The sequence below is a fragment of the Cupressus sempervirens genome, chromosome 3, assembly GCF_028749045.1.
Source record: "Cupressus sempervirens isolate cs-2001-9-10 chromosome 3, ASM2874904v1, whole genome shotgun sequence".
In the NCBI taxonomy this organism is placed as follows: domain Eukaryota; kingdom Viridiplantae; phylum Streptophyta; class Pinopsida; order Cupressales; family Cupressaceae; genus Cupressus; species Cupressus sempervirens.
The window spans coordinates 886,138,346-886,156,243 of NC_143120.1; positions in this window are offsets into that span (position 1 = coordinate 886,138,346).

The following is a 17,898-nucleotide window of genomic DNA, read 5'->3' on the forward strand; positions in this document are numbered from 1 at the left end:
TTGTGTCCCCATCAGATCTCAATTTTTAGTCACAACTCAAGAATACAACTACTATATAAGAAAAGAGCTTCATGAATGAGGCCAATGTTTCTATCATAGTAAGAAAGGACTAAAAACTAGGAAAAGAGGATGACAAAATCAAATAGAACCAAGGCAATAGTCTACAACATATCTATGAATTGTGAGCCTCTCAACTCAATTAATCATTAAACATAATAATAATTGATTTTAGCTTCCATCTATACAATCATGGCAGATGACATGATTGTCATAGCTATTAAGAGGTAAACGCATCCAGTAATGGTTTTGTTAGGGATGATGTTTTTTGAGGGAGGGTTTGATGAAGGCCAAAGTTGGCTTATAGCATGACCATGTAGGAAGCTCATGGCCATGGCTCCAGACACACACAACACTATACCCACAATCTTGAACTGGCTACTTGCAGACTTAATGTCTACTTTCTCCATTCCACAAACACAAAGAAGTACCAATTAGACCATAAGAGTATAAAAACCCAATCTTTGAAGAAGTAGAAAACATGTGATTAGAGAGTACTGTTGTCACTTAGCTTTGCACCCTTGTCCAAGGCCTAAGCGCAAGGACAACATAGTGAAACATGGAAACAACCTCCGAGCTGTGGGACTTGAACTACGATATTGAATCTCTGGACAAGGCCGGCTTCCTCTTACTGTCAGGGTGCACCTATCTATTCTCAGAAGGAAAGGGAGAAAGAGAGCACCAAAACCAATCTACCTAGTCTAATCTAACATAGTGATGCACCAGAATAGAGTGTTCGGACTCATTTCTGCCCATATATGCGCTACAGAACTAGGGTAACATCCAAAAGTCATACACATCCAAACTTATATCGATTAATAATCATATACAGATCAAGAAACCAACTGAATGATACCAGGGAAAGGAGATCTCACTTGTATGCTATTCAATAGGCCAAAGATAGATACAGCATGTGGACTACTAATCTCAATAATGTATCAATGAGAGGCAAAATAATACACATGCATATTGATGGCTGAAAGAGATGGTACAGGATGTTATCTAACTCGGAGACAAAGGGGTTTTTACACTGCAAATCTGCGAGTAGTAGCAGAGAAAATAGGAAGAGTTGACCCTGGGAACAAATCACAAAATTGCCTTTATAGATCAGGCATAACTTAAAGATTTTTGCGTTACATTTACTTCCTACCTACTGGCATTGAACCCCAAAATATCCGATCAAAGATCACACTCGAGCATGATTCTGAAGTACCAAATCAGATATTCGACTGAAAAAATGTTTTGAGTAGACAGAGCGGTGTCAATGAATGATACTGAAACAGTAGATGGATCGACTGGGATGGTGGAGTGTTTCCCTATGCCTGGCATTCATTCCTGGTAGGTCAAAAATGATCGCGAAGATCAAATTGCAAGATAACATCGATCATCTTCATTTTTTGATTCATGAATCAGCCTAGTCAAAAGGTCAACTAGGCTCCTTACATGTCAACTAGGCCATGCGGGCCAACTATATTTCTTTATTTTGCCACCTGAGGAAGTCCTCCCGTGGTTGACCTTCCGTCATCGAACTACTGCACCACCCTTCAGATGGTTATCACTAACTACGACGGTTATATTATTTGCCAGCTGACTGTCAATCTTGACCGGGCCAATAGGACACGTGTCATCCAAGCGCATTGTCGCTAACACTATCTCCCGAGCAGTTCTTCATAGCGCAATGGCACCCACTGTAGATCTGTCTCCATCTGACGACCAGAATCGCCTCGTACTACCCTGTGCTATTCCTATTCTGGGCCCATCACATTTGGTGCCACCTTGGCAACCGATCTTCATCCAAATGACATATGGCAATAGCTCAGCGATCCATCCTGGCGAGACTTGACCCCATCGACACGTGGCAACAGGGTGCCATGTCGCTATACAAAAAATCTTGCAGCTTCACCAAGGTGACATGGCACTGCCGTTGATCTATTCTAATCTGACGGTCGCAAAACCTGACCTCCCGCGACCCTCCTTCTTTTATGATTCGTCGGGCCCGCCGAAATGTGGCGTCAGCTTATTAGTCTATCGGTCATCCTGAATCTGATCGCATCCGACAGCATGGAATGCAGTCCTGCCAAGACACGTGGTGCAAGGGCGCCAAGTCACTGATGTTATCTACTGAGCTGTTCTCGATAGCGAGACAACGCCAGTCGTAGATCTCCACGGATCTGACGATCGTGAAGACTCGCCATTCCTCCTGAAACTACTAGGCCTGCTGAATGCATGTCGTCATTTGATTCATTCTCTTGACACTGATTGGTAAGACCTGACTCCCGCCGACACGTGGCAAATGGTCTCTATGTCACCATGTTAAAACCCGTGCATCTTTTCCATAGCGAGATGGCGCCATCCGTTGATCTGAATCGATCTGACGGTGTGCAAGGAAGATCATTCCCCTCAGCGTATCGATGAATAAGAACTGGCCATGTATCAACGGTCTGACTAGTCCTCGCTGACATCCCTGGACCCATGAGGATGCATGTCCTTCAGGCGCAATGTCATTAACATAAGACTCGCGCAGCTCTTCTATAGCACGATGGCGCCTGCCATCGATTGGCCCTGATCTGACGGTGGAGATCTTACCTTTCCATGTACTGGTGACGCTGACTGAACTTTGACTTGGGGGACATGGTAGCTCTTTATTGGCCCAATGAAACACCTCCTTGGTCTAAAAAAGAACCAACTTAGAGGGTCTGTATTGCCTTGACCCCACTGATGAATACGTGGCTACATCTGATTCGCCACCGTGGCGCTGGGCTCCTGACTGGTCATGCGAAGTACTTTCTGGGACCCAACGTGCCTGGTCGCTTCTCGCCACGGTGGATTTTCCGATTGGGTGCTATGTCACCATCGGAAAATGCATTGGTTTTCCGTTGGCGCCATGGTACCTTGTTGGTCTTTCAAACTTCTGGCTCGTGGAAACGTGTCGCTCGTCGCTGTGAGCATTTCTGCCGGGCGCTATGTCGCTATGGAGATTTTTCGGCCGGCATGCAATAGCGACATAGTGCCTACGGTGCCGAAAAACTCTCCCAACCTGCCCTCCATTGTAGCCCGCTCACCAGACCCACCAGAAATGCATCAATTGGGTACGATGTCGCTGATGCTATTTCCTATGCAATTTCCAATGACAAGATTGCGTCGATCGTCGATCTTGCTGAAATCTGACGGAGAAGATCCTGTAGGCTGCAAAATACATCATAAGGTCCGATCTTGGAATATAAAATAATATTTCCACAACTAGCCGTTGGACGAGCTGAGCATTTAAAATTTAAACCTTTGGCGGGTAAGCGAAAGGTAACAATTCTGGCGACTCACAGGGGGCATGAGCCTGGTCAATGCATAAGACTAGTGCCTGCAAGAAACTCCATTGAGCAACAAGGTCAAAAAGGGAACTGCAAAGCCTAATCCTCCTAAGAGGAAATCAAAACATTGAAGACCTTTAAAATCTTAGCTCTGTTTCTATGACTAGAAACAAAAAACAGAAACTCCTCTGCGACCTGAAATTGTCAAAACTTTGGAAGCTGGCAACTCAAGGGAGAAACTCTGTGCACGTGCACTTATTGGAAAATAGGAACAAATAGAAAGAACTAAACTACTTATGTACATGGATTCCCAAACTTTTAGAAATAGGGCTTCAGATAGATCCCATTGACTGGAATGGGCAAAATTTTACCATTGGGTCTGCTCAGTCGGAATGCATTTGCCTATTTGCAACTGGAGATCAGATAAGGGCCACTCCAAAATGCATAAAATTTGGAATGTCTTCCTGGTTTTTCTCTGTCTGAATCCCACTTGAGAACCAAATCTCCTTCTCTGAAGATTCTAGCCCTTGCCTTCTTGTCAAAGCTCGTCTTCATCTGCTGCTGATGTATCTCTAGAGTTTGCATAGCTTTGCTTCTCTTTTCTTCTAGTTCAATTAGTTCTGCCATTCTTACTGACATGGCATCATCTTCAATTAGTTCCAGCTGATGAGACAACTCCAAGGATGGGAATTCTAATGAGATTGGGAGTCTGGCCTCCCTACCATATACCAGCACAAAAGGTGAATTCCCAATAGATCTCTTGGGCATTATCCTATCAGCCCATAGAGCAGTTCTTAACTTCCTATGCCAGGCCCTTTGGTTGTCTTCTATTGTTCTCTTTATGATTCTGATCAGATTCTTATGGGAAGATTCAGCCAAACCATTACCTTGAGGATAGTAGTTCGATGATGTGCTTAGATAGATGTTATGATCCATTGCCCATGCACAAATCTGGGTTCCAACAAAAGATTTGGCATTATCTGAGATGATAGTAGAAGGAGCACCAAATCTAGATACAATTCCATCAAGGAATTCAACAACTGATGGCTCTATAGCATCCTTCAAGGCAACTGCCTCTATCCACCTAGTGAAATAATCAGTAGCAGCCAAAATCCATTTATGACCTGCACTAGATGGAGGATTAATGGAGCCTATAAAATCCAACCCCCACTGGGTGAAGGGCCGATCCACCTGAATAGGATGAAGAGGAAGAGTTGCAAGTCTCTATTTGTCTGAGAAGAAAGCGCACTTCTCACATTTTCTCACATACCTATGAAAATCATGAAACAATGATGGCTAGTAATAACCAGCCCTCATGATCTTCATGGCAGTTGTTCTTGCAGAGAAGTGGCCACCATTAGGGCCATCGTGGAGTTCTTTAATCATCCTTTCAGCCTAATCCTCTTCAACACATCTCAATAGGGTCCGATTAAAATCCCTCCTGAATAGGATATCATCAATCACAACATAGGGAATGGACTACAGTCTATATTGTCTTCTCTTGGCTCTGTCCAATCCCTGGGGGTATCCATTCCCTGATAAAAAGTTCTTCATGTCATCCATCTAGCTCTTTGGGGCATTAGCATTTCTTTCCTCCTGCTGCTCTGCAATTACCATAGCAAATTCTTCATCTGAATCCTGACTTGATAACATTTCTTTGCATAATCCTCTCCCTCTTACCAATTTGGTAATCTGAATGTCAACATCATATTCCATTACCCTAGTGATCTTTGTTTAACAGGAAGTCTTTTACACTTGCATGGGGAACCAACAAATGGATCCTATTATGGGATAAGAGGTGTCTAAATTTCTTCAAGGCTCTAATGACTGCAAGGGCTTGCTTCTCAACAAAGCTATACTTATCTTCATATTCCTTGAGCCCTTCACTAAAGAAGGCTATGGGCTGCTCCTCATTCTTGTCATTTGTTTGAGTCAAGACAGCAGAAATACTTGACTCACCACCTAAAGTGTAGAGGATGAAATCTTTCTCAAAATTTGGGTTCATGAGGGTAGGGGCCGATGCTATGGCTGCCTTGATCTTTTCAAAACTCTCCTTCCCCTCCTTGGTCCATGAGAAGACCATATCTTTCTTGAGCATGGCTGTAAGGGGTTTCACCATGGTAGCAAGATTAGGAATAAATCTTCTTACAAAATTTATCCTACCAAGGAAACTTTGCAGCCCCTTCTTGTGTTTAGGGAGTGGAAGGGCAAGTATTGCTTTTGTTCTTTCTGGATCAATGGTCAATCCATCCTTAGATACAATGTGTCCCAATAGTTTTCATTGGTTTGCAGCAAAGACACACTTGGCTGGGTTGAGAGAAACCCCAAACTCTCTACATCTTAGAAATACCTGTCTCAAATGATCAAGATGATCTTCTACATTCCTGGAATACACAGTTATATCATCAAGGTATACTAAGACAAACTTGTCAATTAATCTTTTGAAAGCTACCTCCATTGCCTTTTGGAATGTGGCACCTGCATTTGTTAATCCAAATGGCATTTTGCAATAAGCATAGGTGCCCCATTTAGTAGTAAATGTTGTCTTGTATCTATCAGACTCTTTAACCAGCACTTGGTTATAACCAGAAAATCCATCAAGAAAAGAGAATCTCCTTGACCCACTAACCTTGGATAGAATTTTCTCCATAGAAGGGAGAGGATGGTGATCCTTAAGGGAAGCCTGATTAAGATCCCTAAAGTCCACACACAATCTGATTTCTCCATTCTTCTTCCTCACAGGGCAAGGTTAGCTACCCATGATGAATGTTTAATAGGAAAAATTATGTTAGCATCAATCAACTTGGATAGCTCTTTCCTCATCAAAGTTTCAATCTTGGGATTCACTGGCCTCTATTTTTGTCTTACTGGTTTGACCCTATCAACCAAATCTATGGTATGGTGAAACAAACTAGGGTTGAAACCTTTTAAGTCATCATACGTCCAAGCAAATACATCACTAAACTCTTGACATAGATGAATGAAATTTTCTTGCTCGGCTTCAGAACATACCTTTCCCATGTTAAGAGATTTTCCATCAGCAATAGTAACTGGGGCATGATCATCCTTTTCTGCAGCTAGATTCATTCCTTTATCCCTTGACTGATCATCAGGATTAAAGACACTCTCCAAGGTAATGAGACCCTTGGGCAGCTTGTTGGAACTGAGATGAATGATCTGATCACCATATTGATCTTGTAGTCTTGACTGATTTCTCTCTGAAAATTTTGCTTCATTCTGCAAGAAGCTCACGATTTGCTCATCAGACTCAAACACTTGCCAATGAGTATTATTATCAAGAATAGCAGGCCTTACCACCACCCTTATTTGTTGTTTCTTTTCTTCCTTAAGATTCCTTGGCACATCATAAGATGCTCCCACTGCTGCAAGTCTATCAGCGTATTTATTTTCTCTCCTAGGAATGCTCTAAATATTAAATGCTTGGAAACCCTCAAGCAAATCCCAGACTCTTTGTTTATAAGACTTGAGCAGGCCATTTTTGGTGATATTCTGATTTCTTACTTGGTTCACTACCAACTCACTGTCCCCATATACTTTTAAGGCTTGAATTCCCCTCTTTTGGGCAAGTAGGAGACCTTGGATCAAAGATTCATACTCGGCCACATTATTGGTACAATTTAATTGGAGTCTAAAAGAGAAATAATATCTTATTTGTGCAGGAGAGATCAACATAACACTAACCCCTGATCCATTTCCATTCCTTGAGCCATCAAAGTACAAACTCCATACTCCATTTATGTCATCATTAGTCCTAACGAGGTCAGGAACTTGAACCTCTTTCTCTATTATGCAATATGTACTAAGGCCTGTCTCAAGAGTTTCTGACATAGGCTCAAACTAACATGTATTTGCCCACTCATCTAAGAAGAAATCAGGAATCTCTGCTATGGAAGTGACAGGCTTGTTTACTATGTCATTTTTGTCCATCTCTAGAATAGGGAAATTCATATTGATGAAGTTGGGAGTGTAGGGTTCAGTGTGATGGAGGGCTTGAGGTTCTGCTCTTATTGAAGCATTGGCCCCATATCTGGTCTTAAATGACATATAAGACCAATCAGCAGATATGAATCCACCAATTTGAGCAGTGAAGTCTCTTGAAAGACAGATGGCAAAATAGGGCTTGACCTCAGCAACAGATATGTCTTGAATCACAGTACAACCAGGTCATGCATGTAGGGCCATTTCCAAACTTCTAAGGATGCCTACAGTTTTGACAGTACTCCCATCTAGTTGTAACACATCCCTAACAATGGGCTCATATTTCATCCCTAAAGCATCAACAACACACCTAGGCATTACTGAGCTACTAGCCCCTGAATCTATCATGCAATTATGGATTAATTTTCCCCCTATAATTAGAGAAACATAAAATGGAGGAGGTCTAACCTTTTTACTTGTCTCCACATCTCCTACTGGTTGTACTAAACTAGTGGCACTCTCCATGGTAGATGACTAATCCTTGGGTTCAATCTTTTCCAATTCTTGTTGCAACATCTTCCTCTGCATTGGTATGGTAGCAAAAACATCCCACATGGAAATGTTTACATTGGTCTTCTTCATTTGCTCTACCACACTCAATGGTGCATTAAGAATTTTGGTAGAAACTTTGGGAGCTGCACTCATGAGAGGTTGAGATGGAGCAACATAGGGATCACTTGCATTCTCCTCTCTTGGACCTTGCCTTTGCTGTTGTGAAGTGTTTTTTTGCTCATTTGCTGTCTGTGTGTTAGGTGTAACACTTGAAGTTGAGGCCTACTTAGGAGAAGGAGGAGCAGCACGTTCCATAGCTCTCTTCTTACTTCTTGTGTTATGAGCAATGAAATCCTGGTTTACATTACAATGCTCCTCCCTCTGGTGATTCATGAAAGAGCAATCACCTTGCCTTTGGATATATGAGGCCTCCTTGGTATGATCTTCCTTGTATGGTTTCTTTACTATAGGCTCCTGGACAGTTAAGGCCAAATAAGATTCTGCCTTCTGACACATGCAATAGGTATAAGAATAGTTGCAAGAAGGACAAAAATCTTGATCTAGGGCCAAGTTATTTTGAGGGACTATAGCTCTATTCTGATTTGAGCTTGAAGCAGAAGCATGACTATTCTACCTATTCTGATCAAAAGAGCTATTCCACTGATTAGGAGGCCTACCACCACTTGGAGCCTGATATTGTAATTGGGGGGGCTTGCCACTTTGGGCTTACTGCCTTTCTAAGGCCACCACCTTGTTACTCATCTTTTGTATTAGAGAAAAACTATCCTCTAATCTCTTCCCTTGGTCCTTCAACTCCCTCCCCTACTCTTGTAATTTTTTATCCAGGGTCTTCTCTCTTTTATCTATGTTCAGCACTAGACCTTGGAGCATTTCCTTGAGTTCATCTATTCCATTTGAGGATGTGGAAGCTTGGGGAATTAGAGTAAGGGCTTGTGATGTAGGAATTGTAGGAAGCAGAGCTATTACTGGTTGGTGGTTGGGGACATCTGGAAAGAAAGCCATAGGAGGTCTTGGAGCCAACTTTCCTCCTTGTATTAGGATGTTCTCAGCTTTTATGGCTATCTCATAAGCATTTGGTAATGTATCTCCCCCCATAGTTTGGATTGTAGTGGCAATGTCACTGTTGAAAGCTCTAAGGTAATGCAAGAAAGCATTACCAGGGGTAGGTTCTACTATAGTAGGTATTCTATCCCATGTCTTTTGGAATCTGTAGTTAAAATTAGTCATACATTCATGGGGGGCTCTTTTTATTGTAGTCAGTTGCTCTAATAGTGACAAATGGTCACTCTTATCCTCAAAATGTTTGCATAATCCTGCTCCTAGTCCATCCCAATCAGTTATGGAACCATGAGCTAAGCCTCTATACCACTATAATTCTTTTCCTTTAAAGATGAGTCTAGAAGTCTGACAGCAACATCATCCTCTGTAATACCATGAATATTATAGATATTTGCTACCTCTTGGATATGCTCTAAAGGGGAAATAGAAGTTTCACCAGTAAAATTAGGTATGCTTTTTAGTGCAGCTACTGGTATATCATGTCTTTGGGCTAACAATAGAGGGCTTCCACCATTAAAGGTGGAAAAAGCATGAATCCTTGGGTGTGCCATATAGACAAGTGTTCTATTGATGAGGCTAGATGACAATCTAGGCTGAGTTCGAACAGTAGGAGGAGTAGAGACAAATCTTACAAGTATATTAATTGTTATTCCACCTCTAACTGGTGATAATGAAGCTCTATTCCTCCTTCTTCTAGGATTCAAAAGTGAGAGTTCTTGATATTGAAAATTACCTCTAGAAGACGTCCTTGTTTCAGCCCTGGGCATGAATTTTTGCAACTTAGCCTGAAACCAGATTTATTGATGTTCACAGTCGCCAAGTACTTGAAAGATCATCCTCTTGAAGGCTTGAATACTGAAGCCAGCACTACTTCTTCAGCGTTGATCCCTAGAATTCTCTCTTCTTAACACTAGTAGACCTTAAATCTTCTGATATGAGTCCCACCGGGCATGCCAAAAACTGTTGTCACTTAGGTTTGCACCCTTATCTAAGGCCTAAGTGCGAGGACAACCTAGTGAAACATGGAAACAACCTCCAAGCTATGGGACTTGAACTACGAGATTGAATCTCTGGAGAAGACCAGCTTCCTCTTATCGTCAGGGCGCACCTATCTATTCTTAGAAGGAAAGGGAGAAAGAGAGCACCAAAACCAATCTACCTAGTCTAATCTAACATGGTGATGCACCAGAATAGAGTGTTCAAACTCATTTCTACCCATATATGTGCTACAGAACTAGGGTAACATCCAAAAGTCATACACATCCAAACTTATATCGATCAATAATCACATATAGATCAGGAAACCAACTGAATGACACTAGGGAAAGGAGATCTCACTTTTATGTTATTCAATAGGCCAAAGATAAATACAACATGTGGACTACTGATCTCAATAATGCATCAATGAGAGGCAAAACAATGCACATGCACATTGATGGTTGAAAGAGATGGTACAAGATGTTATCCAACTCAAAGACAAAGGGGTTTTTACACTGTAAATCCATGAGCAGTAGCAGAGAAAATCAGGAAGAGTCAACCCTAGGAACAAATCACAAAATTGCCTTTATAGATCAGGCATAACTTGAAGATTTTTGCGTTACATTTACTTCCTACCTACTGGCATCGAACCCCAAAATATCTGATCAAAGATCACACTCAAGCATGATTCTGAAGTACCAAATCAGATATTCGACTGAAAGAATGCCTTGAGTAGATAGAGCGGCGCCAGTGAATGATACTGACACAGTAGATGGATCGACTGGGATGGTGGAGTGTTTCCCTATGCCTGGCATTCATTCCTAGTAGGTCAAAAATAATCGCGAAGATCAAATTGCAAGATAACATCGATCATCTTCATTTATTTATTCATGAATCAGCCAAGTCAAAAGGTCAACCGGGCTCCTTATGCGTCAACTAGGCCACGTGGGCCAACTATATTTCTTTATTTTGCCACCTGAGGAAGTCCTCCCGTGGTTGACCTTCCATCATTGAACTACTGCGCCACCCTTCAGACGGTTATCACTAACTGCGATGATTATATTATCTGCCAGCTGACCGTCAATCTTGACCGGGCTAATAGGACACGTGTCATCTAGGCGCATATTCACTAACACTATCTCTCGAGCAGTTCTTCATAGTGCAATGGTGCCCACTATAGATCTGTCTCCATCTGACGACCAGAATTGCCTCGTACTGCCCTGTGCTATTCCTATTCCGAGCCCATCACATTTGGCGCCACCTTGGCAACCGATCTTCATCCGAATGACATATGGCAATAGTTCAGCGATCCATCCTAGCGAGACTTGACCCCACCGACATATGGCAACAGGGCGCCATGTCGCTATACAAAAAATATTTCAGCTTCACCAAGGTGACATGGTGCTGTCGTTGATCTATTCTAATCTGACGGTCGCAAAACCTGACCTCCCGCGACCCTCCTTTTATAATTCATCGGGCCCGCCAAAATGTGGCATCAGCTTATTAGTCTGTCGGTCACCCTGAATTCGATCGCATTCAGCGGCATGGAATGTGGTCCCGCCAGGACACATGGTGCAAGGGCGCCAAGTCGCCGGTGTTATCTACTGAGCTATTCTCAATAGCAAGACAGCGCCAGTCATAGATCTCCACAGATCTGACGATCGTGAAGACTCACCATTCCTCCCAAAACTACTGGGCCTACTGAACGCGTGTTGTCATTTGATTAGTTCTCTTGATGCTGATTTCTAAGACCTGACTCCTGCCGACACATGGTGGGTGGTCACTATGTCGCCATGTTAAAACTCGTGCATCTCTGCCATAGTGATATGGCGCCATCCGTTGATCTGAATCAATCTGACGATGTGCAAGGAAGATCATTCCCCTCAGCATATCGATGAATAAGAACTGGCCACATATCAACGGTCTGACTAGTCCTCGCTGACATCCCTGGACCCACGAGGACGTGTGTCCTTCAGGTGCAATGTCGTTAACATAAGACTCGCGCAGCTCTTCTATAGCGCGATGGTGCCTGTCGTCAATCGGCCCTGATCTGACGATGGAGATCTTACCTTTCCATGTACTGGTGACGCTAACTGAACTCTGACTCGGGGGACGTGGTCGCTCTTTATTGGCCCAATGAAACACCTCCCTGGTCTGACAAAGCACCAACTCGGAGGGTCCATATTGCCCTGACCCCACTGATGAATACGTGGCTACATCTGATTCGCCACCGTGGCACTGGGCTCCTGACTGCTCATGCGAAGTACTTGCTGGGACCCAACGTGCCTAGTCGCTTCTCGCCACGGTGGATTTTCTGATTGGGTGCTATGTCACCATCAAAAAATGCATTGGTTTTCCATTGGTGCCATGGTGCCTTGCTGGTTTTTCAAACTTTCAGCCCGTGGAAACGTGTCACCCGCTGCCGTGAGCATTTCTGCCAGGCGCTATGTCGCTATGGAGATTTTTCGGCCGACATGCAATAGCGACATAGTGCCTACGGCACCATAAAACTCTCCCAACCCGCCCTCCGTTGTAGCTCGCTCACCGGACCCACCAGACACACATCAATTGGGCGCGATGTCGCTGATGCTATTTCCCATGCAACTTCCAATGACAAGATCGTGCCGATCGTCGATCTTGCTGAAATCTGACGGAGAAGATCCTGCGGGCTACGAAATACATCATAAGGTCCGATCTTGGTATATAAAATAATATTTTTGCGGTTAGCCGTTGGACGAGCTGAGCATTTAAAATTTAAACCTTTGGCAGGTGAGCGAAAGGTAACAAGTACTACTCACCAAAAATACTCACTTTCTCACCATATTTCTCACCACCTTGTTTATGAATACTTATCTTTCTCACCATCTTGTTTATGAATACTTATCTCCATACTTATTATTATTTTGTGTCTAGAGTGTCATCAATATTTTTAAATGTAGAATGAAATGGTTGTAAGTATGCATTTCTACCACATGCAAATGATTCTAAGATATAGACCTATGCAATGCAATCTCCCAAGGAATAGACAACACCACTTATCACCATCTTTGCCAAAATAGGATTTTTCATAAAGTGATGTTAGAGTAGTTACTAAAATGGTCATAAAGTACATCTTATAGTAAGAGAATACTTTGACTTAAAAAAAAACTACGCAATATTAAAACATGACATTATGCTTTAAAAACTAAAAAGGTGCCTATAATAAAGAACTTCATTTGGACTTGCTAATTGGTTGTCACTATTAACTATAAGCTTACCTTTAAAGTTTGAGCTTCACTTGGTTTCAAAAATAGTTTAATATTCTCTACTAAACAAATCCAACCAGGTGAAGGTGGAAGCTCATTTGGTCCCTTTGCGCTCCCCCCCCCCCCCCAAACATCACTCTAAATTCCCCATTAACATTTAATAACATTCATTCATTCATCCATTTTTGAAATATAATATTCAATCATTATAATCACAAGATAACATTCATTAACACATAAAATTCATTAACAGACAACATTCATGAATAATTCATTAACATAAAATTCATTGACATGCAACATTCATGAATAATTCATTATCACAAAATTCATTAACACACAACAATCATTTCTTTTTGGCTTTCTTTCTTTTTTTTTCATGAAATTTCTAAGAGGAATATCAATGTCCTCATCATCCCCTCCTCTATTGGTTCTAATTGCAACGCATGTTTCCTCCTCATCTCTTGAGGAACATGAGGTCACTGCACCAAAGGAGGGTCCACTACAATAACAAGTACTTCATGAGTTAGATTCACACCATTTTATATTAGTGCATTATAAGTTTTTATTTAAGTAAAATAACTATAAATCAAAAAATTAATTTAAAAGAACAAAACATAGATTTTCTTTACATGAATGTGTGACATGATCTACCTGTTGATTAGTTTAAACATCCTCTGACACTTGTTCAACATGACATGATTCTATATCCTCTAAAATATACACAAAAATGTTACACCAAGTTCAATTAAAGATGTTAAATTGTATTAATAATTACATATTTAGTTTTAAATAGCAAATGAGAACCTCCATGGATAGTATGATGCACATCAAGGGCTTAATGATGTGGCATATGATTGTGTCATGATTAACAGGGTACATTGCAATGTTATGCACATTATTATCAAATAGATTGTTGCTCAAGTATTCAATTTCTATTTTTTTTTGGGCATATTTACCTGTGCACATGATACAAGAGACTATTCAGTTAGGGCAATGGAAGCTTGTTATAGGCATTCAGCCACGGCTACATAGCCTTGCTTGAAGGCAATTATTTTGTGTTCTTCTGTGGCCTCTAGATTAAAATCAGCAACCTGCATTTTTCTATTAATTAACAAAATTATTTTCATTTTATAAATATTTTTTCTCTGCAATTCATTTACTACTACTTACAATTGGGCTTTGATTATAGAATATCCCCTAGAGCCACGTCTGTGTTGCCCAACATTTTCTAGCCTAGCCTTTGTTGCCTTTGATGTTTCCTACAACCTATGAAAAGTTTGAAATATGTTAGATGATATAGATATAAAGATCAGTACTAATTAGTGCATTATTATATTAATATACTAGTAGTTAATACTATTGCATACCTTCTCGCATTTGCTAGTGTAATTTCTCTTTAACCATCCCCTTTCTCCTTTGCATCCAAAATGAACTCATTCCATTCCCTCACTATAATAAAGGGAGAATGCTCATACTTTGGGTTTAGGATGAGACTCTTTCTATATGAGTCCCTCACAACCTTAAGATGTTTGTAAGCTTTTTGTAACATTTTCTTATGATCAAAAATATTAATACCAAACTCATGCTCTAAATCTCTGATGAGCTGAACTTTTAATTTTTTATCTTGAAAGTTTCACCTTTCAAGAAAAAACACAAAATTGTTAGATATAGCTATTAAAAGAAAAGACCCAAATGAAAGGAAAAATGTTCCATCAATTAATGATATGAAAAAAAATAGTGGGATAAAATTAGTTCACTTATGATGTTCCACCTTTTATGTATGGTGGGCCCGAATCTTTGCAGTGTGAGGTCATAAAGCTTCCTATAAAATGTATCATTTCCTACAAAAAATGTCATGGGATAATCAATCCAAAGCTTTTTATGAATAGGTAAATGCATATTACAATATAAAAAATAATCATTTAAAGCACCTGGAATCTTAGGACATTTTAAAGGCATCGATTCATCATTGTCAATCAACAATGACATTTGCATAGCTCTCATGCTAGAAACATAGGTAGATCTAGGAAATGATGGTGAATTATCACCAATACATGCACTATGATCTATATCTGGCATAGCAAATGATGCATCTACTACCATTAAAAAACAAATCCACTATGTGATGCACCCAAGATTAAAGTAAAAATTATCAACTCATAATTAACACAAAACCAAATATAGAAAAACAAGGATTTACTAGATGGATTTCCCCTTGTTTCCAACATTGTAGTCAACAATCTCGTATGCATGCTCGTCAACCTTCTAGGAGTCTCCTGCACTTGATGACCTAAACAATACATTGTTAGCAAAGACATTCTGAAATAATAAAAGTAAGAGTTAACTTAAGAAGTTTTTGAATGTTTCAAATAAAAAATTCTTTGTAAGTTGTCAACTAAAATATTATTTTACCAGTGGCAATCGAAGCTTTGCTACTACTAGCCTCACCGTGTTGTCCTTGACTAGGTTCTGGATTAGTTGCCAAAAAATCCTATAACAGGAACACATATTACATATTTTACTTCACAACATAAAAGATTATAAAATATTAATCTTTATTGAACTTTTATTATAACTAAAGATTCATTACTGCTTACTTCATAATGACGAGCTTGCGCTCTCAAATCAAATAACGTCTTCCTCATCTCCTCAGATGGAATATTTGCTTCATCAATAATTCTCATTATTTCTAAATTTATTTTTTTAATTTTTTTCTTCAACATTATTGTTACATTGGGAGTTTCTATAATATCATCATCAAAAGGGGTAACTAGTGGCTCTATACTTACTGCAGGTGCTTTTCCCTTATCTTGAACATCAAATTGTGAGAGGAATATTAGCACAACTATCATAAAAACTCAAAAACTGTAAATAAAATAATGTAATAATATAACATTTTTGAGCTATATAATTTGTACAATTTCAATAAGATTTACCCTTGCTGAAGAATGGGTGGGAGTAGCATCCTCGTGGCCTCAGTCATGTGTGGGATCCATATCATCCTGTCACAGAGATTAAACATAAAAACTTCAGCTAACTAAAAGCAATAGACAACAAAAAAAAAAAATTATTAACAAAATGGTATATAGTACTTACAACCCTCATGATAATAAATTTCTTTGTATCTATGCAATTTAAATGGTAATCTATTAGCAATTCCGCCCCTACACTTATTGATTTTAATGCACAAACAAAAACTTCATTCCCCTCACATACCTCAAATATGCAATTGGGTTGTTTACTAGTTGAGGAAGGTCATGTATATTTATAAAACCTATAATATTACCTATTTTTTTTGGTCTCCCATCAACATACATAGCAAATCTTTTACTTTGATCATTTTCTTTCCATTGTATATAATTAGTTGATATTGCATACCTATGCATACTTCTTTTTAATCGAACAATCTACATCCAATCATTGTAATTGTAACATGGACTGACATACTTGAACAATTCAACAACTTTTTTGTAACATACCTTTATCCCATCTGTGGAAAATAGGCCCAAACCATGTAATGTGGATGGAGCAATGCAATATATCCTCTCATTAACACAAAAATCTATGTTAATTGAAGGTAGCTCATTAGGTACCCATTCTTTCTCAAAGTGTGTGTACTGAAAGGGCACCTTGATGTCAGCTTTGGTCTCATCATCATAAGAACATGACCCCCCATTAGCAAGGAAAAATTGCATGCATTTATCAAAAAAAATTCTAATCTTTTGACCTCCAGTTGATCTCCCTATTTTAGTCGTACTACATGTAGAGCTTTCATCTACAATTTCCTCATTTCCCTCATTTGATGTAGATGGATATGACAAGTACCTATTTGGTGGGTCCTGAAATCCATCAAATGGAAATTTGATAATATTTAAATAATATATATAGAATAATTAAGTCATGACTCATATGTGCATTTCTTCTTTGTCTATACATGAGAGATATAAAATGTAGTAAGTTGAAAGTGATTATACAATTATATTTCTATACGAACCTTATTTGTCTATATATACATTATATGATTATATAATATTTCTATTTATAACATACGTGGTCAATTATAAACAAAAAAAACATAAGAAAATTATATCTATTTATTGACTTATACTTGTTGATCCATGTCACTGTGCATGATCCACACCAAAGGGGTCAAATTTTCTGCATATGTTAATCATTTATCTTAAGTTAGCTAAAAATTACATGATATGTGTATTCTACAAATAACTTAGAAGACAACATGAACAACATGCAACATCATAAACATGAACAAATTTACCTTATATATGGGATGCAAGATCATCAACAGAAGGGGTGATGATTTCTATAGTCAATTGACTATTTGCAAAAAGGGTGATAATCAAACACAATATAAACAATGGTAATTATAAATAATATATGTTGTAATCATTAGAATTGAACACAATAAATATGTAATCAAATTTCCTACATATGTTAATCATTTATGTTAAGTTAGCTAAAAATTACATGATACGTGTATGCTACAAAAAACTTAGAAAACAACATGAACAAATTTTCCCTTATATATGGAATGCAAGATTGTCAACAAAAGGGGTGACAATGTCTATAGTCAATTGACTATTTGCAAAAAGGGTGATAAGCAGACACAATATAAACAATGGTAATTATAAATAGCATATGTTGTAATCATTAGAATTGAACACAATAAATATGTAATCATATTTCTTGCATATGTTAATCATTTATCTTAAGTTAGCTAA